This window comes from Passer domesticus, chromosome Z (genome assembly GCF_036417665.1).
Source record: "Passer domesticus isolate bPasDom1 chromosome Z, bPasDom1.hap1, whole genome shotgun sequence".
NCBI classification, from domain to species: domain Eukaryota; kingdom Metazoa; phylum Chordata; class Aves; order Passeriformes; family Passeridae; genus Passer; species Passer domesticus.
In genome coordinates this window covers 20,387,184-20,407,796 of record NC_087512.1, presented here as the reverse complement: position 1 = coordinate 20,407,796, position 20,613 = coordinate 20,387,184, and the positions used below count along the sequence as shown (strand labels likewise).

The 20,613-nt window shown below is 38.9% G+C and overlaps 1 protein-coding gene across 3 annotated transcripts in view; it reads left to right on the top strand.

Annotated features, from left to right (window-relative positions):
* Window positions 1-427: 427 nt before the first annotated feature.
* Window positions 428-20,613, top strand: part of PDE4D (phosphodiesterase 4D) — a 509,895-nt gene continuing 489,709 nt past the window's right edge. Inside the window, exon 1 of one of the 3 annotated variants that reach the window (XM_064405626.1) lies at window positions 428-670. The gene's annotated coding sequence lies outside the window, so the exon portion shown is untranslated. Of the gene's footprint in view, window positions 671-15,161; window positions 15,306-20,613 lie in introns of those variants that run through there. The other 2 variants (XM_064405625.1, XM_064405624.1) reach the window with 2 other exon arrangements.

The following is a 20,613-nucleotide window of genomic DNA, read 5'->3' as shown; positions in this document are numbered from 1 at the left end:
CCCAATAATAAGTAGGATTGTTTTTGTGCTTAGATGTATTTGGGCTGGTGCTCCCCTAGCAGAATAGTGTTCACAATCTCTGGGCCATCTGTGCTAGTGAACAGCCACCCTTATAGTGTGCCTGCTGCCCCTTGTTGGTACTGGCTTTGGCAACAGAGCTGCTCTGCCCCTGAGCCTCCTCGTCACCCCCACCATGTCCTGCCAAAAGATGCAAAGTGACTGCCTGAACTTTCCTCGCATCAGAGGCAAAAATGCAAAGAAAGTCTATGAGGGCAGTGTGAGATGGGAGGTAAGGGCCTCCCAAGGGCATCCTTGCAGGCTGAAAAGTCATCAGCCAGCCCTAAGGGCTGTCTCCACTGCCTCTATCATTCCACACCCTGGAGAGTCAGCATGACTTGGATACCACAAGGTAGCTGCATGAGGGGTTAGGGAAAGCAGAGCAGGCCAGAGGTGCCACTGATGCCCACAGTTTTGGGATAGCCACCGTGAGGAACCACAGCCCTACCCAGCCAATGTTTTCTTCAAATGCAGCACTCCTAGTGTAGGACCACAGGACCATATCCTTGCTTTTGTGTGCCTGCCAGGGCTCTGGACTAAAAACCACAGTAAGAGTAAGAGTAGAGAGGGCAGTGCCATGGCTGACAATTCCCAGAGATGACACCGGGTTCAGGTGAGGACAGCAGATACTAAAAAGCTGGAAAGACCCCGCTTCAGAAGACCTTGTCCTCTTTTTGTGGCCTGGTGGGGATGGTTTACCTCAGGTCAGATTCCGTGGTGAGACTGTGAACACAAGGGCCTGGCATTGGGGCAGTGGGGTTGTGCATGTGGGGAATCCTGCCGACTTCCTTGGTGCAAGGAAAAGCCTTGACTCAGCTTCTCTGAGGGCTGTCATGAGAGAAGGGCTCACTATGATGTCCACTGGGAAACCCCACAGAACAGAGAGAATGACTGAGTCTCGAAAGGTTCTGTAGAGTTCACCTTGTGCTCACCTGCTCAGGCAGGGCCACCTAGAGCCAGTTACCCAGGACCATGAACAGAGCCTTTCCAAGTATGTGCAAGGAAGGAAACTTCACAGATTCTCTGGGCAACTTGTGCCTAACATTCAGAGGCAGCCATCTGTATTTCAGTTCTTATCCCTTGCCCCTTCTCTTGTCACTGTGTCACACTGGCTGACCATTCCCTCAGCTTTTCCTCCTATGTGGGTAGTCCATTCCCTGGAGCTCAACCAGTCCATCTTATTGACTCATTAGGGGAGTCTTTTGAGTATTTCCTTGCATTTTTTTGGTCAAATGTTTTCAAATTATCATTTCAAAGATGTTTAAAGTTTTTGTAAAGTGTCAAATAGGAAATTAAATTTAGTCCCCATTACCTAATAAAGATATTTGATAGGACTGGAGTAATGAAGTACATTTGCTGAATAATGTGACTAGGATAACACTATTAAGAAGCAGTAATGTTTCAGGCTGTGATTATAATTTGAATCATTAGTTCTTCCTCTTCTTTCATAACCCCTTCCAGCCTTCCCCTTTAAATATTTAGGAAAGTATGTTTCTTTGATCTGTGCCAGCAGTAGGCCTCAAACTATATTTATTAAATTCTTTGAAGGGTCACAACCTGCAGGATACAATAAAGAGCTGTGTAATATTGTGTTGCAAGTGCAACTCTTACAGCTTCCTGTGAGTCCTCTTGAAGTGTGAAACTATCTTAGCTGGCATTTACTTAGCAACAAAAGCACCTGTAGAAATGAAACCAGGATCTAGCAGAACTGAGAATTGTGGAAGTGTTTGCCTTTGGATGACAGATTCCATGGAGGCAGAAATTAATTTTCAGTTTATATATGGAGTGTTTTTTTGAGCTGATTCTCAGTGTTATATTTAAAAAAATTAAAAAAAAAATATATATATATGTATATAAAAATGTATCTTAAATATTTTTTGCTATAGGCAACACTGTTGATCCTGGCTGTATTCTATTGGAGGTTTTTGCCATTTTATTCTTGTCAGTTTCAATAAGGAATGTGAGTCAGAATTTTCTCCTTCTCTCCAGGGTCCAGATGAGGCTTCATCTCCCTGATCCATTGGGTAAAACAGATATGCCTGAGAGAAAGAAGCAGAGCATATTGTCCTTTTTCTATTAGTGGGATATTTCTGAAAAATGAAGGAATTGTTGGCTTGGGAGAAATTTGTTAGAGAAGAATGTTCCTGTTTTTACAGATTACTTGGTGCTAATCAGTACAACAAAAGTAACATTATTTGTGAGAAAATTTTATAGCATTTAAATGAGCTAAACTTAGGGCTCAGAGGGGATGGTGAATACCTCTTTTGAGGGTTTGCCGTCAGAATTGTCAGATATAGGTTTTGCTGCTGGGCAAATAGAGGGTTCCAAGCCTCACAGGCACTGATAAATGTATTGGCTGGGGTTGAGTGGAGTCATCTGCTAAAGCCATGCACTGTACTATCTGGGAATTCTAGACATTTATTAATCTATGTGTGATCACCTCACTTAAGAAGTAGCTTCCGAAGTAATTCAAATGCTCTCAGGATCAATTATTTTTTTTCCACTATTACCTTCTACTATAATGCAGTGAGAAGGAAAAACACTCAAGTTGTTTGACAGAATCATTCTTATTTTTCCCTTCTTTACAAGAACTGCCTACATATTTAGACTTACTTAGACTTACTTGGATAATATATTCTTAGAAACAACGTGTCTGAAATACTTCCTTGGTAAATTTTCTATTTTCATCCTGCAACCTGGCCTTGAAGACAGCTCCTATATGACAACCTGAAGAGAGGGGTGGAAACTGTACAAAGTGCACCAGGGATAAAGATCTAATGCTACAATACGGAAAATGAAAGAAACATATTTAAATTGGAAATGAGGATTTCAAGGTGGTTCTTCTGTTGACTGAGAACTGAATGAGGGTTTTGGGCTTCTGTAAAATGCAGTGAAAATGACAGTGAGTCCAGGAAGGTGGGCAATAGGCTCGGTCTGAGAAGAGAGTGAGTAGTGTAAGTACACACACATACAGGAATTTGTTTTTAATATATAGTGTAAACATGTTATAGATATGTGTGCAGGGCTTCTTCTGATGCTGTCCTTTAAAATTGTGTCCAAGTAATTGTGGTAAATAGCCAAAAGTGAGAAATCAAGGTAGTGCTGCAGAGAGATCCATGAGGACATGTCAGTAATGGCCCAAATAAATCTTGCAAAAGCAGTGTAAAACAGTGTGGAAAATATCCAGAACAGTACATTTGAACTAAGTGAGAGTATTTGAGAAGATGAAAGATACAGTACAAAAAATCAGGAATTTTTAACCTGTGAGCAGTAGCTGATTACATGGAAAAAACTTTCAGAAAACAAGGAATCAGTAAGTAAGAAACTGAGTATGCCTTTCCAAAATGCAAAAAGGTCCTGCAAATGCAATTCAGACATCAAGCAGCATGCATTGAGAGGCAACAACGCCTTTAAATATGCCTCTAAAATAAAAAAAAAAATTTTTAAAACTTTTTTTATTCTTTTTTTTGACTTTCAGTATGAGTAAATTAAAGGAAGCAGGGAATGAAAACAAAAATTGTCTCAAATTAATTGCAAGGTAGAAATCAAATATGACTCATAAGCTAGTAAAGATGACTCAGTTGCCAGTTTTGACACTTTCAAAGAAAGGTGACATTTTCACTAAAACATAGCTGTGGATTTTGTTGACCAAAAATGAGAATAAGGAGGTTTGAGTGGCGGAAACTTGCAGTTGCAAAGTCTGTGTTCTCTGACTGCCTTTCTTAGTTTAGCTACGCTTCATCCAGGACATTTTATTATGAGTGGGCATGCCTGCCAGGATGGTGCCATTTAGGGTTAAACAAGAGAGCCTGGTGTATAAAGTTGCTCAAGTACACTAATGTTTCATGCTGATTTATTTTCTTAATGGGGCAAGTTTTCTAAACTTGGCTTTAGCTAAGTACTGAAGGATGATTTCGAATGTCTAAACATAGAGATCCACACAAGAAAATTTTAGGCCGACTTCTATACACTTCAAGGTAACTGAAGATTAAAACTACAAAGAGAATTTATGCTCCTGTTTCTTTTGAAAAACTTATTAGTTGTGTATTTACACAAGTAAGTACCTAGCTAAATTTTAAATATGTTTTTATTATGACAGTCGTTATGTATGTTGGGAAAAGACATGCAAGAAGCTAAATAGGAAAAGTGCCCTTAAATTGAAGATATTTCTCTTCTTGACAGTTCAAAGTTTTTGTTATGCATCTTTCATAGGAAAATCCCTGAAATTTATTAATAATTCATCTTCAAGTGTGTCTGGCTTAGCTAGCATTGCTCACTGACTTTTTAATGTATCAGACATGAATAAGAATAGTTCAAGTAAACTTGGCATCCTGCAGAGAAAATTTGGAAATATTTATTTACTTTCATGTGCTACCCTTCACACAAAATGGAGTGCAAATACCAATAACAAGATGATTTACTGCAGGAGGCTGGAAAAATTACAGCCAATCTTCTGTTTTTCCTCAAAGGAACTTAAAATTGGCATTTTTCAGAGAATATGTTCAAGCTGTTTATGGCCAAGTATGACAAATCTCAAAATTGGTAGAACGTATCTTCAAATAAAGCATAATCTTATATTTCAGTAGAAAATTAAACCACTATTTAGAGTAAAAATTTAATTAAAGAAATAGTATGTTTTTCTGAATGGAAGAGCTCTACAATAAATGACATAATCAACAAACTAAGATTGTTCACTTTTAAGGTTTCCTTAAATTAAGCTTGTTTTATGATTTGAAAACAATCTTCATTAGGTATCCTGTCCCTACACATATTTTATTAGTCCTAAATTAACCAAATTGAGGCACATCATAGTTAAAATATTTGCCTGAGTTACTAAAAAACCCTTTAATTTATATAATAATCATAGATTGTATATTTCAAGCCTTTTGAGGCTGTACAGTGGAAGTATTTGGGTCCCTCTGTGTTATTGTATGGGCATCTAAGGCCAGTACTTGGGAAATAAGCAGGAACACCATATGGCATTAGAGCTCAGACTGTTTTCTCCCCTTTTGTCTGTACCAAGAGTGAAGGTCCTCAATTTGTCACAGGTACTGTAGGGCATGAAACTGGTGTTGCACCCAGAAGGTTCCCTACTGCTCTGTGGGAGATAGACACATGGTTAAGGTGGAGTAAAGGTGATTGTCCACATTGAAATTCAATGGTAGAGATAAATGTCTGACAAAAACTTGATGCTCACAGGGGGACCACGGTGTTTAAATGAAATAAATTAGAACAAATACAACCTTTTGGTGCAATGTAAGATGTAGAAAAGAAGAAATCAGCATTTCTAATCTTAGATACTAAGAAGTTTATCCTCTTATGTCATTATTTCTTGTGTCAGTAGAATCCTTTATTCACTGTAAAATGGGACACAAACAGATTTCAGATACTTTGTCAGTCTGATATTATCTGATGCTTATTTACTTTTCCTCTTCTCCTAAGAGCAGTTTGGGTCCTTATGATTTAAGACATGTCATAATTAGGGATTTTGTACTTTTTGCCTGGAAAGTCCAGTGCATACTGTATATGCCATTTTCAGGCATCTGATAAGAATCAATGGAGATGCAGGGCAGAGGACTGCTTTATTTAGAAGTGTATGTAAAAGGAAATGTCCTAAGAAAGTTGCTTAGTTGGAACAAGATTTTTAAAAGTAAACATGTTAGTTCATTTTAAAATAGTACAAACCTTGATTATATACATGTGTACATAAAGACATTGAAGCATCATTTTAAATTATGGTCTCTCACACTGTCCATTTAAGAGTTTGAATAAGCTCCTTTTTTTTTAATTTAAACAGTTTCTTCTCAAAAGCTAATGTTTAGTAGTAACACTTAAAAGTATCACTATGCACACATTTGTTATTGGTGTAACACCACCCAATTTTGCTGAACAAAAACAAGATTGTGCTTTAATTTGGATGATATATATGAAATGACATTCCCTAGATGTGTAGGAATGCAATAATGAAAGTTCCTGCTTTAATTTGGTTGTGGTTTTGTGGCTTTCAGATCCAGAGTTCTCTTGCTTTAGAGTGGCCTAGTGCAGAGTTCTGCAGTTAGAGCTGCAGGTATTAAATTTGGTTTTCTAAAGGGGCTGGAAAAAAGGCTTTTTGCTCTCCTTCTCAATGACAGAATTGCAGTTTCATTTTGTAACAGTTCTTTCTGAGCTTTTTCTCCACTAGTTGTTGGGTAAATTTTGCCTGGATCTGTATTGTTTGACCCCTTTGCATGAGCTGATATTAGCTCTTGTCCCATTAGTCAGAGTTCAGCAGAGATGAAGACCATTTCTCAGAACATCATTGTCTGTCTCTCAGAAAGGTTATGAGTTTCTTGAAGCTGGTCATGACATTCTTCCATCCACCCCCTCAGGGTCTACAGGGTAGTAAGGAGCTGCAAAGTTTGACAAACTAGATAAATATATGTCTCAAAGCAAAGCAGCTGTTCAACTTCCTCCTTTGCCCTCGCTGTGCAGTTCTGGGAGTGCAACATTCCCATCACTATATTCCCACACTTCAGTGGTCAGTATCATCCTGACTTGCAGTCCTCTCTTCTAAGGATTGGTTTTTACTGTTTATTTCTTTTCTGGGTAAAAATGTCAGCTGCTGTCTTACTTCAGAACAGACAAGAAGGGCAGTTTCCTTTCTTTTCTGTGATGAAAGTAGACCCATGATGGACATGGAAAGCAAGCTGTAGTTCTCCAGAGTTTAATCATGTGCTTAATGTGTTCCATTACAGAATGTGCTCCATGTGTTCCACCCTAGCAGGAGAGGAGCTGATCCCTTTGAGAGCCTCTGAAACACTGGAGCACGTTGACATGTGTAAGCATGTGCAGCAGCTATCTGTTGTCAAAGCTGCTGGCACAGCCTCTATCTTAGGACAACTTTAACACTGAGCATCTTTTACTGCCTTGTGTTGTTCAGATGCCCATCATTCTTCCAATCTGATGTAGAAAGAAAAGCGATCATCTAGCTGCCTAGGAGTCGAAAAAGCATTCAGAAACAAAGGCTGTGTAATCAAACCAGAAGTGTTTACAAGAGTCCATAAGCAACAAATACTGCGATACTGCAATCTGCTTGGCCATAAATATTGAACATCACTCAAACCTTCCAGAGATTTTTCCCATCTCCCCCACTCTGCATTAGTATTCTTTTTATTCTTTGAGAACAGATGAAAGGAAGCAAGTAGCAAGGTGCATTTGTAAAGTAAATGCCCTCTTCTTCAGAAAGTACAGGACAAATAGAGGCACTAGTTTGTGTGGGTATAGAAGTCCAGTATGGCTCTGTTTAGTGTTGCTGGAATAAGTGCAGTTATTATTAAGGCTGTTTGGAGTATTGCCTTGTAACAATGTACACAAGCTCAGTTTGGCTACAGGATGTGACCAATACAAGGAATAATCTCCTGGCCATTTCTGGTCACGGTTACCTCTGAATGTTCACGTGGTCCTGGGGATTTGGCTCCATGGGCTTTTTTGCAAGTTCTCTTTTTTCCACCCTGATTTTTCCTAGTTGCTTTGTCCTTATTGCTTTGGCCCTTTCTAGGGTACTAGCTTCCTTTTGGCTTTGCTGGGAATTAAAGCTCCTGCTTGCCAAGAATCACTTGCATCTATACCTTCCTGATTTTCTTACAGTTTTCACCTTTAAAAGATATTTTTGTTAGCTGGATACTTTACTGTATTTTTGGGAATTTTCCATTCCCTTGATATGCCTATTTTCTTCCTACCAGCAAAATAGAGAAGAATGGATTTCACCAAGATATAACTTACATTTTATTTCAGGCCAAGGCTCTTTGTGCACTAAAAGTCTTTCTCTCTCTGTCACTAAATTTCCTTATTTGGAGTAGGTATGCATAGGCTAGCATCCTTGTCTCTTAAATTCCAGGAATGTTTCTGGCAAAACAAAGTCTTGAAAACAAATACGTAGAAATTACTGTGAACTGTCACATTAAATCACATTTTTTTATAGACTCAGTTAACCATTATTTTCCAGAAACCTTAAATATTGCAGAAGTGAGATCCTGTAAGAAAAATGTAAAAGAAAGAAAAACAATATGGGTAAGCAAATGGCACAGCATTTTGCTTCAGTAGTTAATGTGAACCATAGTTGTTTCATAAATTCTGAGCCAGAGTTACTTTACTGTCTGCAGTCTGACCTGTGGCTACCCCTGCGTGGCAATGAGTGCAGGTGAGTAGCATGTACTTAGGATCTTTCTTCTAATATATGCCATGGCTTGATGAAGCAGTGTTAAATGTCTGTTTCTTTCTGCATCCTCTGGAAAGCAAGAGGGGATCCTTAATGCTTGGAGTACTGGTATTGGTTATAATATTTGCAGCTTCCCTCATCAGTATATTTTGGCACAATAAAGACTTGAACTATGTGGGATCTTGGTTTTTATCTTCAAAATCCACAGTTAGAAAAAGGTCATGTCTGTCACCAAATCTAATGAAAACAATATGTTTCAGTGTTCTCAGTGAAACAAACTCTGGAAACTCCTTTCAGGTGACATGAGATGTTTTGTTTCTGTTTTAATGATAATTCTATGTTCTCTAAAACTATAACAATATGAGTTCTGTTGAATGGCAGATAAAAATGTTCCTTTTCTAAAAAGGTCAAAGCAATTTTTCAGCTATATAAAAGTGTATTTTAGCTCTGAAAATGTCTTTCTGAAGCAAACTTACTTTGAAGTGAATAAATTTCCACATAGTCAGTTTTCCTTGATGAAATACCACCTTGAAAATTTTTGACTAGTTTAGTTAGTACCTAAAAAAAAGCCTCAGTAATAGCTCATGCTTCTTAGGCCTCTGGATGGAAGTTGTTTTCATCTGTTACTACATTCTCCTCAGGTCTGCACTCCTGGTTGTTTTAGAAAATGTATTTTTCACTTCAGGTTCATTTTTTGATACGGTTGTGTGATGTGCTGCCAACAGTTTTACTCAGTCTGGACTAAGACTTACAAGGACCCAGGTGGGGTGTCCTCTGTGCAAAGCAACCAAGCATCTGTGTCAGACAAGCAAAACCACAGGCCACATGGATAACCAAGAAATTTTCTGTGCAGCAGCAAACACAGCCAGAAGTTTACAAACTAGGTTGGCAGCAGTCTTAGAGCATTTTGATAAAGAACAGAAGAAAGTCAAGAATGGCTGTTAAGCCATTCTGGTTCCAATGCAGGTAAAGGTTTAGCTGCATGCTCAAAAGAAAAGGGTGGAATTAATTTGTGATTTGTAAGAGAATTTTGTAACGAAATTTGCTGTCTTCAGCTGAAGATTTAAAGTGCATTCTAAATAAGGAAGGAAACTGAGGCATGATAGTATCCCGTTTGGAAAAGTATGGTGGTTCTTGATATTGAAGTCTCTTGGTGGAAGTATGCAACAGGAAATGCAGGGGAAAAAATCAACAGTCAATAAGTAAATATGGAACTGAGAGCAGATCTACTACGGACACAAGGTTCTGAAAGAAAAAGAAACCCTTACATACAATGTTTTATAGTAGTTGTCACATTTAAAAATTCCAGAACAAAATTAACAGTTTTTCTTTCCAGAAGAAAATTATGCAAAATTAGCATAATATTGCTAAGCTGGACTGCCAGGCCTACGGGTCTCTCACTCCTTATTTCCAAGTGATTGACTCTAATTCTTTTGATCAACTGAAGCATATCTAGCAGATGATTCAATTTGCCATAGTGTAATGGTAGGAGTAATAATTGTCTCTATAAATACATTTTATATTTAATTGAAATTGGAAATTATGGACATGGTTCTTTAGAATTTTAAACGGTAGTTTAAATTGGAAGTTTTAAAATGTAGCTGCAGATGTTGCCTTAAATATCTGGTTTGAAATTGCTTCATTATAGAACTGTAAGGAACATGTAGGGAAACGGCAGATGAAATTAATGCATATGAACAATCACTCACATGCGTACTGATTCCCTACTTTAATTTCACTTTTCCTGTGTGCTGATGAGGTAGTTACTTTGTTTTGATCTTTGAGAGCTCATTAAGAACACTCATTAAGCCTCAGAATACTCAGTGAAGTATAGCTTCTGCTGTTACATGCAGGGTACAGTTCAATAACCTTTTCAGATTATAACAATTTGGAGGTAATCAGGAATAGCACCCCAGAGACTGAGTTACTGAAACATGATATAGATAAAAACAAACATAGAGATGTCAGGCTGATGTGTTGTCTAAGCTGGCACCAGTATCATATTTTAAAATGTTCAAAGTTAAACTTTGTCACAAATAGATTGGAAACCAAATGTAAAGTACTGACACTTCATCTGTACTTGTGGAAATTGGTTATTTTAATATCATTCTCCTTCCTGCTCTTTCATGCTTGTTAACTTGAATTCCTTTACACATTTCTTAAGTTCTAAATTTTATCTGTGTTGTTGTCTGTCCCCTCCTGCTCTCCAGGGAGGAAGTCTTTTAGGCCCTTTTCTAAGCTCTGCCCAAACTTCCTGAATTTTTAGTAATGTGTGCCACATCACTGCTGCCAGCATTCTCAGATTCTTCCTACGAGACTGGGGATCTGTTGCTTTTAACAGGATAAAATACTGCATTTAAATGTATGACAGCTCATAGAGCACTTAGAAAACAACAAGAGTAGGAGTGCACAAGCAAGCTTCAGTTTTACTGAGGGATGAAGCTCATACAAAATTCTGTAGAGTTAATTTCCTTTTTCCTGTGTTAAGGAAAATCATTCTTATCCCCAAATGAGGAATGCAAAACTTTACATAAATTATTAGCTGAGAATTATCATCTGCAACTTTTCTTGCACATAATCGACCCTTTCCTTTTGGTTCAGTCTTATCTCTCAGTCCATTGCTATCAATTGCTCATGAGGCATCAGTCCCTTTTCCCCATGATGCTCACTCTGCTGTGGGCAATTTTCTTAATTTCATAGGTTTCATGCATTTTTGGCTCACTCTGCAATTAAGATGGTTCCTGTCTCTGCCATCATTTCTCCTCCCTGCTCCCTTCCTTCTCTAAATGTGCTCAACAGCTGTTTGCTTTCTCTGTTGCACATTTGATTGTCAGACTCATGTCAATAAAAGAACCTGCCGCAAATGAATGGGAGCAAAGCTGAGATGTTTCTCAAAATTATTGCTTTTAAAAGTCTGCTTGCTTCGTTACACCTATGTCACCTGGAGGTTGTGACAAGTCTTGGTAAACTTCTGAAGGTTTAGGCAGTCCAGTGACTGGATGAGGAAGTCAGGAAGCAAAGGCATTGGGACTTTCTGCTGCTGTAGCCTAGGAAGACTCAGAGGGAGACTGTTCAGTTCTGGTCCTGGGCAAGGAAGAAGGCAGTGCCCTACTCTGTTAGCAATCCTGTGTTGTCAGAACAGGGAATTGAGTGAAATGGAGGCATAAATAGGGACATGGCTGAGTCTTAGTGCCAGCTGAGCACATGGTTTACCAAGTCTGCTAGCTAAATTATAAGGAATCTCCCTTTTTGCCAGTATTGAACTAAAACATCAGCTGAGGTTTTATCTCTGATTTAGCCTTTCAAAGCAGCTATTTCTTTAATCTGGGGCAAGTATATCTCACAGAATTGTTGCTGGGGCTCCATTTCATCTTTGAGCCAGCAACATTCAGAGCCTAAGGGCAAATGAGTCACCTAAGGAGGAAGGAACTGTGGCAGAGCTGGGCTTGAGCAGGAGGAGATCATCACAGGACATCTCTATCTGATGTAGATAGACTTTCCTTAACCTTAAACAGAAGACGTGGCAGACCAGTGGCATGATGCTACAAGAATTATCTTAAGTATTATTAGACACTACCCAATGGCAGTGAATAAAAGGCTCCTGTATAGTTGTGAATCAATGAATTAGAAAAAAATGGTTTTGGTATCTTTACAAGCATAATGTTATTACTTTACCACTGGTAATTATTTTTCCCACTTGGAAAAATAAGTAATTAATTTAAAAATAATTATATTCAACCTCAGTTATAATGGAATTAACTTTCGTTAATTGCCAAAAGAAATAAAATTTTGGTAGTCAGCATGGCTTTTGAGGGGAATGAGAGATCACCAAAGTAAATTAAATTAGGAACGCAATTGGGAAAATGAAGGCTTTTCAGCATACAGATAATTTCAATATTCAACATGTTTATTATTTGAGAATATTCTATTTCAGATTCAGAATAATCTAAGTCTTTAATATCAAATCAATTCCATATTAAACCAGGTTTTCCTGGATGTTTGAGTTATTGTGTTTCCACTTATTAGATTACATCTTTACATGACCTCTACCTTGTGATGACCGTTCCTTAATTTAGCATGTCAGTGTCAAAAAGGATTATGTTGCACCATAGAAGGCCATTTAGAAGAGAAGTCTGAATCACCCCAGATGGGATTCTTTAGAGAAATAAAGTATAACTTCAGCAGGCAATTCAGATACTGGAATTTTGTTGAATTATCAGCAGTGGCAAAGGTCAAAAGCCCATTTTTCCCTGTATCATAGGATCATAAAATGTTTTGTGCTGGAAGAATCCTTAACATCAACTAGCTCCAAAACACCTGGCATGGGCTGGGAACCTTTCATGAGATCAGGTTACTTAGAGCCCCATTCAGCTCAGTCTTGAGCACCTCCAAGGATAGGGAGTCTGCTACCTTTCTGGACAGCCTGTTCCAGTACCTCAACATATTTATGGCTAAGAATTTCTTCCTGATATCTACTCTAATCCAATCCCACCCTCCTTCAGCTTTTCCTGTGTCCTATCCCTACATGCTGTTCTCCAGCCTTTCTGCAAGCCCTGTTTAAATACTGGAAGGTGCTACAGAGGTCTCCCTGAAGCCTTCTCTTCCTCCTCTGGAAAACCCCAGGTTTCTCAGTCTCACACAGGGAATGTACTCCAGCCATATGATCACCTCAGTTGCTCTCCTCTTCAGTGATTCCTACAGGTTCGTGTCTTTCTTTTGTGGGGGACCCCAGAGCTGGACACAGCATTCTGGGTGGGGTCTCACCAGAGCAGAACAGAGGGGGAAAATCCCCTCCCTTGACCTGCTGGCCACACTGTTTTTGATGCAGCCCAGGATGCAGTTGGCTTCCTGGGCTGCAAGTGCACATTGTTGACTCATACTGAGCTTTTCATCTTCAAACACCAAATATATGCTGCCAGGCTTAGTCTCAGCCCATTCTCTGCCCAGTCTGTATTTGTGCTTGGGACTGCCCTGACTCAGGTGCAGGATCTTATGCTTGCCTTTGTTAAACTTTATGAGGTTTGCACAGTCTCACCTCTCAAGCCTGTCAAGGTACCTTTGGATGGGATCCCTTCCTTTCAGTGTGTTAACTGCATCTCACAGCCTTGCTGTCTTCGGCAATTTGCTGAGGTTGAACTTTATCCCACTGTCCAAATTTCTGGCAAAGATGTTGGAAAGAGCTGGTCCCAATACTGACCCCTGGGGAATGATACATGTCACTGGTCTCCACTTGGACAGCTGTTGACTGCAGCTCTTTTTCTGTGACCATCCACCCAATTTTTCATTTTATCCATCTATCAAAATCTGTGTTTCTCTAGTTTAAAGGCAATGATGTTATGCAGAACAGTGTCAAGTGCTTTCTCAAGTCCAGGTAGATGACATTTGTTGCACTTCTCTCATCCACTACTGCTATAACCCCATCACAAAAAGCCAATTTTGTCGGGCATGATTTGCCCTCAATTGAATCATGTTGGCTGTCAGCAGTCACCTCATTATCTCCCATGTGCTTTAGTGTAGTTCCCAGAAAGATCTGCTCCTAGATCCTGCCAAGCACTGAGGTGAGACTGGCTGGCCTATAGTTCCCTGGGTCTTCCTTATCTCCCCTTTCAAAAATGGGGGTTATGTTTCCCATTTTCCTGTCAATGGGAACTTCACCAAGCTGCCATGACTTAAGTATGACAGAGAGCGGCGTAGCCAGCTCCCTCAGGATCCACAGATGTATCTCCTCTCACTTGTTTACTTGCAGTTTCCTTAGACGTTCTTCATTCTCCCAATCCCTGCTTTCAACTTCTGCAACTAGAGCAGTGTGGCTGGAACACTCGCTGGTAAAACATTGAGGAAAAATATCATGAACTACCTTGGCATTCTGCCTGTCCTGTGTACCCAGGTTCCTATATCCTTCCTGAAAGGAACACATTTTCCCTAGTCTTTCTTTTATCATTGATATACCCAAGGAATCTTTTTTGTTACTCTTGATATCCTTGGCCAGGTTTACTTCTGCCAGTGCTTTAGCTATCCTAACAATCTTCCTGATATTTGGGCTATTTTTCTGTATTCATCCCTGTCCCTTCTATCAGCCTCCTGTTTGTCCAGGAGCTCCCTGTTCATCCATGCAAGCTTCCTGGACCTCTTCCCTGGTTTCTTCTTCATAGGGATGCATTGTTTCTGAGCCTGGAGGAGAAAATCATCCAGCTTGAATATCATCCAGCTCTCTTGGGTTCCTCTTTCTTCCAGGACACTATCCCATGGCACTCTATCAGGAGGCCCTTGAAGAGACCAAAGTTTGCTCTCCTTGGATTCCAGGATAATGGAGCCCTCCTCACTGCCCTAAGGATCTCAAACTCCACACTTCATGGTCACTGCAGTCCAGGCTGGGTTTGAGCTTCATATTCCCCACCAGCCCTTCCTGGCTGGTTACAAAAAGGTCCAGCCCAACACCTCTCTTCATTGGCTCTTCTATCACTTGGCAGAAGAAGTTGTTATCAACTTGTTCCAAGAACCCTCTTGATTGTCTATGCCCGGGTGTGTTGTCCCTCCAATAGATGTTGACATGGTTGAAGTTCCCCAAGAGAACCAGGATATGTGAATTTGAGGCCACTCTTCTCTATTTGTAGAAGATCTCATCAGCTTGTTCCTTCTGTTCAGGCAGCCTCAGAGACCTACTATTGAGTCACTTGTCCCTGCTCTCCCTTCAATCCTGACCCATAAACTCTCATTCAGCTCATCATCTATCCCCAGCTGGAGTTCCAAGCACTCTTGAGTGCTTGATCATAGAGGGCATCACCACCTTCTCACCTCCCCTGCCTATCCCTCCTGAAGAGCTCATATCTTTCCATTCCAACACTCCATGAGTTTCTGTGATGCCAATAAGATCAGAGCCCTGCAGCCAAGTACAAGTCTCTAGTTCCACCAGGGGAATCCCAAGCTGAGTCCTTTATGACTTTCTGTCTGGAGTGTCTGGAATTCGTTGGTGCTGTGCTTCATGTGTGTTCCTCTGGACCTGTGTAACCTCTACAGACTCGAGGCATCTCTTGCTGTCACTGGTTCACTAGTATGAATGGATGGCCTGTCATCCCATGCCTTATCGCTGTTAAACCTGATAATATCCACCTCTCCCATCATATCTCATTTAGCACCATAGAAACAAATCTTGGCAAAAGATGATTTTTCCCTTTTGAGACAGGTGAATCCTTTCTGAACTCAGCAAGTCTGGTGCCGTGTAGGCTATCCCATTATCAAAGATCAACAAATGTTGGTGGGGAAAGGTCATTTATTAATAGACTGAGTCCACCTGTTTTCTGTCTATGCTGTCACCTGCAGCTGGAGGACCAGAAATAAGAATAACATGAAGTTCTGCTTCCCTCAAAAACTGTCCCAGTGCCTTGAAGTCTCTTTTGATCACATTTCTACTATGTCTTCCATTTTTATGGCAGTGCATCTGGAGGATCAGCACAAGTAATTGCTGGAAAAAAGAAAAGGAAAATTCCTGAAATCTTAATCTTAGTTTCCTATCTGGGTTTTGGTGGAAGAGTGTCTGAGAAGGATGCCGAACTAGAGAAAACACAGATAATGCTTCCCCTTAATGTTCTTCTAACTTGCAACACACTCCAAGATGTCCCTATGCTGAAATAGATGTAGAATTTCCTGACTCAGACATGTTTTCTGTTTGGGTCAGAATCATACAGATCAATTTTTCATATGAAAACACATCTGTTACAAGCTTTGTCTTACCCACCTGCTTCTGCAAGCAGATCTTCCACTGGCAATGAATGCGAAATTAAATTTAATATTGGACTGTTTTAAAAGAAATGTCTTGCCTCTTTCCAGTTCTTCCAGAACATGCTGTGTTTGTTCAAATCAACCAGAACTAAATAAACTAAATACCTATTTTTAGGGCTTTTTTTTTTCTTTTTAGGATTGAATTTTATGCTGTGTGGCAATAGAAAAGAAAATCTTCAGTAAAGAAAATCTTAGTTATCTGCTATCCTCCTCTTGAAAACACTCCCAAAAAAGACAGAATAGTAATTTTTCAGTAACCAATTCTGAATTTCAAATAATAAATCAATAATCCTTGAGCAAGACTGAAGTAATTTTGTTCTTTGTTATGCTGGTTTGTCACAACTTGTTAGGAGGATTTATTTCCCTTTGGGACTGTGACACTGCTGCCATGACAACAGTAATTCACAAAGCCAGATTCATCCCATGATATGTAAAATTATGGAAACTGTCTAGGATGTTGCTAAGTATTATATATTTTCTTTTCTTTTGTTAGTAATTTAACTTGGTGGGTGGATAATAACACCACCAAGTTTGGAAGCTTTCAGATGCCTATTTGCCTATTTCATTCTATATGGAAGTTTTCTTGCAGAAAGTTCCAAATGTAACACAAAATCTGTTTTGCACATGATGAGCCCTTGGTAAGATGCAACAGCATTAGCAGAAGTCCAGGTAATTCAGCTGGGTAGATTTATATGTGTGATCTTCATAGCTATTTTTTATGACTCAAGGTAATTTTCTATTACATTTTGGGTAGAAATGAAATGTTAGCACAATTTATTCACTATCATATGCTTGTTCTCAGGCTATATTACAAATAGAGTCTATTTCCTAGGCATTACAAGGGGCTTTCAGCAGTAGAAAAGTCTGTTTTGAGCTCAGGAAGCATCAAAACAATTCCCATCCAAGTTTTCTTTCTGTAGGAGAAATACTGCAATTTCCAGTGCAAGGCTGATATCAGCTTGATAAGTAATGATGATTTTGTCAAGCCCTTTCCATCACATCTCTAATTTGTCAAAGAAGAATAAGCATGATTTCCTTGCATTTTATCTGTTCTCATTTTCCACTTAACGACTTCTTTTTCTTTTCCAAAAAAAGGGTTAAGTGACACTTGGCAGTGCTGGAAGTGTTTTCCAAGTCATTTAAAAAGCAAAACAAAGGAAAAATATCCCTTCCCATTTCCAAAGTTTTTAATAAGGATTAATTTCACCTTCCAGTGTCTTGTGCAGGATTGACAAGAGAAAGCAATGGAGTCACCAGTTTTCTAGTCTCCAGTTTCCACATATTGCCTGCCACAGTGATATAGAGAATCTTTTAACTTTCTCCTTCCACTACTCTGTCCAGACTGTTTGGGTTCTGAGCAGGTACTCATGTGTGGGTTTGGGAGCTGTTAACTGGCTAGTGGTAACATTCATAACCGAGCATCAGTTCTTCCTTACTGATCAGAGAAAAGACTGAGCTGAATGGTATTTTTTCAGCAAGGTGGGTTGGCCCATGTGCTGTCAGTTAGATCATGTTAAATTTAAAACAGCATTTGTGCTCTCTTGTAGTTCTGCTCAAAATCTCCCAGTGGTACTTTGACAGGCTGCAATTAGGTCTGTGAGCTGCATGCCTGGAGTTTTAAACTCCCTTGGGTTTCGGATCAGCCCCATAGCTATGAAATCCACAGTGACCACTTTCCCCTTGTCCTCTATGACTTAAGTCTGTTACATCCTTTCCTGAAGTGGGACCAGTGGCAGTGAGCATTGTGTTGTTCCTGAAACATGCTCCTATGAGGATAGGTGATCCCGCTGAGGTTGTTCTGGTTTGTGTTTTTCAGGAGCAGTAGACTGTTAAATGAAATAAAGACTTTGTACTGAAGTAGAGAGATTAATTTAAAATATTTTAGATTCATTTTACATGTATGTCTGCCATTTCTTATAGCTATTTGGTTCAAATTTCTGTGTGGCCTTTGGACTTTGAATCAGGATCCTTTCACATTTTCAGGTCTTTCATGGTGTGTCGAACATTTCTAAAACAATATTCTTCTTTGACCTCCTCAGTCTCTGGAATTTGCTCCCCCCCTCCACCCCCCACCCCCACCCTCCAAATTCCTGCATCAGTTTTCTATTTATTTTTGGGGATAGACTTCAGTCCTTTCAGGAAAATTCTACTGCACTCCTCCTCCTTCTGTGCCTCTCTGTCCTTACAGGCAAGTCAGAACAAACCTGGTTTCATAGATCACAGGTGTTTGGCTTTTCTGTGTTGTGGCCATCCCAGAAGCTATTAGGAATGAGTGCCCCATGTCTCCATCTTATAGAAATTTTGCAGTTTTTGCTTTCCAACCCTATAGAAAAAGATAGAAAAATTGTATGTATCTTTTGATTGGTATTCAGGAAGCAATAACTTCCTTAAATCAACCAGAATTAATAAACTTTTATGAGATAAATTTCACAATCATTCTGGAGGTGCTATAGAAATCAAAAGTAAAAGACGCTGGATTTCATATCCATGCTTAGAACATAAGATTACTTCAATTTTCTCTTAACTATTTACTTACTTCTACTTCTAAGTATTTTTCTCTGTGTGGGGTCATGCTGACAGTAAGTTAATATGGCATCTTCCATAATGCCGGGCTAGGGGTGCTCGAAGTGATATTCAGTAGACATAAATCTGTGGCTATTTACTGTGGATGTCTTTGAAAACCTTTCTTACATCTGAGCTGCAATTTTAAATTATTTTTTAAACTGTTAGATACTTGTTTATCACTTCAGCTCCTCATCCATTTTCTTGGATGCCTGGGCTGCTTTCTTAAATTTGGTTTTTATCTAACCTCTATGTAACCTGCCTGTGGATAGCACAGCAATCAATCTTTCCCTTCATCCTTTATAAAGCTGGTACAACAGTGGCAGCAGCAAAGGTTAGTGTTGTGACTCGTCTACTGAAAAGAAAAAAGCTGGACTTCCTGGTGAGAGTATAATTAATATTAAATAAAATGTCTCCCCATTCTCTTATATTGTGTGCTTATGTGACAGTGACTTCTTCCCTTGCTCTTTCTTAGAATTTACCCCTTTTATTTTTTAGGGAAAGAGAGAAAAAAAGCTTGCTTTTCATTTGAATAAAAATTACTTTGTTACATTAGAAACACTGGGAATAGTCAAATTTTCAAACAATTCTAGGCATTGCTTTATTCTTTGTTTGTTTGATTAACATGATGACTTGGGTTAGGACACTTTTTTGTCAAATGCTTTACCTACAATTTCTGCTGTAGGCACAAGCTATTTTCTGGCAGTTTTGAATGGCTCAGTGAGCTGAGACTCACTGGAAGCAGAGTTTAGGACTACAGAGGCAGTGAATATTTAAGACTCTTGTTTACTGTAACACATATGGTAATATGACAGTCTCCACTTGTTTGCATCTCTTCTAGGGAATCTTATTTAAATTCATTAATTTGCATTCAACAGTGAGTATCAAGCATTGCCACTTCTTAATACATGACATGTTGTCTTGCATAACCTCCATTGCTATATTAGATAACTTTCAGCTAATTATTTTTTGACTGCAGTATTATCCATGACTATTGTCTTCACATTATTAACATGCAAAGACAAAGACCTGCTGTTTTTGGTTTTTTTTAAAACTTTGTGAAAGAAGGAACTATTGTAAGAATTGTTATTGATGGAAGAGAAAGTGGATAAAAATCAATCAATAATATATATAAAAAAATAGTTTTTCCAAAGGAGTTCTAGAGATAAAAGTTATTTTAAAATCTGTATCTGTCTCCTTTCTTCCTACCTCCTGACTGGATGTTGATTATGATGATTTTATAGCAAGGAGGAGAGAATATTTGTAAGACTCATGAAGAATATGGAGTAATAAAAATTTCACTCACATATTTTTGCTGGATTATTCATGAATCCTATGTGCAACACACAACTGCTGAAACTGAAGTTAATGTTCAACTTGTACTGGTTAGGATTAAGATCTTTGCCCACTGAAGTACCATTTGGGCTGAGTATCAAAATCCAGTGCTCATTATTTGAGTATTAAATACCAGCAGTTTGATATGGCAGTTACTGTTCAGTTCAGTGCAAGTATGGGAAGGATAAAAGTTTGAGACATCTCTTTCCAAGGTAAAGCTCTCTTGTGGTAAATCTTTGTAATGTGAAGCCAGAAAGACACTTCAGAATACAACTTCATTGGAGATCTGAAACTTAAATTCTTTAAGTTTCAGATCTTTTGTATAAATTGAAAACTCCATTCATTAAGAATGTTGTATAAGAAGAGTCAAATATTGTTCAGATTAATTTGTTTTAAAAATATAGAAGAAATCATAGAACAGTGAAAGCATAGCTGTACTCAATTGCGCTGGTTGATGTGCCATAGCTTTGATATATGTATTCAGAAAATGTACAGAATGTTGTTTACTTTTGGATTTAGCTTGGTAAGGCCTGCATTTTTATCCTTATATCTGGTACTAGTTTTCATTCATTAGACCAACATGTATTTCTAGGTAAAATCACTGTGAGGTCTGAAATGCACCATGAAATATGTCAACATGTATATCAGTGGATTTTTACTGTGCTTCATAAACAGTCTTCAGC